Genomic DNA, 1,307 nt, shown 5'->3' with positions numbered 1-1,307 from the left:
CTGCCGGCACGGACAGCCGGGTTTGGCTGAGGAGAGCGGGGCTGCTGCCGTGCGCCACGCTGCTGCCCTGGGCTTGGAGGCAAATCCACGGGGGCAGGAGCATCCCCAGCCCCGCAGGGCAGCGGAAGAGGTGGCATCCTGCGCCGCACTGCCAGCTCCAAAAACACTGCGAGCACGTGGTCAGCTGCCGTCTTCTGCTGGGCTGGGCCAGTCCAACTGGTCCCAGACACTCAGAAGCTGAAGGATCTGCTTTGGAGTTGATCAAATCAGAGTAGAACTTAATTCTTTCCACTTGGCAAGGAGAGGGGCTGCAGTTGGACGCCGCAGAGTGATTTTTCATGGTGGAGCTCGCGGTGCTGTTAATGGCGCTACTTACTTAGCAAACAATCCATTTATCAATATTGTTGTTCTGAAAAAAAAGAAGGGAAAAAGGTTTGTAAAGCTTAACTCTAAAAGATCTGATGTAATGACAGAGGTGATTAATTTCTAAGGGAATCCAGCTGTTGAGCTGTGAAATAAATACACGAGAGCTAAGCAGTGTGTACATACTGCTGAAAGCTGCAGCGTCTGTCCGGGAGCGCAGGGCTGCTTTCCCTGGGCTCTCCCTAATCCCATAATCAAAATTCATCCAAGCGTTTTTATCTCCCAGTTTAGATTATGATTAATAGTACGTCATATGTATGTATAAATCTAATCAGAAATGGAGGAGCTTGCTGCAGCAGGAAGAGAGCGGTACGATGTATGAGTGCGTTGAAGGATTAGTAAGAGCAGAGATAGGAGCCCCCCAGCAGATCCATTTGGCCACTGAACGTGTTCTCGGGGTCCAGCCCCGCTGCTGCTGTCATCCCTGCCGAGATCTCCACTGACTTCAGACAGAGGGAGAGCAAACTTCTCGTGGTTTCTTGGACTGGAGGGGTCTGTCTTGGAGACTGGAGGAGTCTGGGCAGACACTAACAATCAGCGGGATCGTCACACGGTGTTTCTTGCCTGGAACTACAAAGGGTAGTTCCTGTTTTTGAGGAAACCAAGCAAGGAAATGGTGAGGGTTGGATGTGAGGTCACAGTTTTAGGGAATGTCCTTAGTGTAAAAGACAGCTTGTGACATCGGCCATACCAGTTGTGCCACGCAGCCGCGGTGGAACCAGAGAGGACAGCGGTTCTGCGCAAGGGCTGGGAGGTTACAACACGGGGGGAACACAGCATGTGGCCCCTTGGCTGCTGCCAGCCCACGCACGTTTAGGGACTGGTGTGACCTCCAGCACACACACGAGCCTTCGCCGCCAGTGATGGTGGCAAGGCAGCGAAAC

At 52.8% G+C, this 1,307-nt stretch overlaps 1 protein-coding gene across 1 annotated transcript in view; it reads left to right on the top strand.

Moving 5' to 3' along the window:
• MSI2 (musashi RNA-binding protein 2) overlaps nt 1–1,307 on the top strand; it is a 129,796-nt gene that overhangs the window by 124,359 nt on the left and 4,130 nt on the right. The window lies entirely within an intron of this gene.

This window comes from Buceros rhinoceros, unplaced genomic scaffold (genome assembly GCF_000710305.1).
Source record: "Buceros rhinoceros silvestris isolate BGI_N320 unplaced genomic scaffold, ASM71030v1 scaffold2620, whole genome shotgun sequence".
Taxonomy (NCBI): Eukaryota; Metazoa; Chordata; class Aves; order Bucerotiformes; family Bucerotidae; genus Buceros; species Buceros rhinoceros.
Note: the sequence above shows the minus strand (reverse complement) of the source record. Positions and strands in the feature narration are given on the sequence as shown.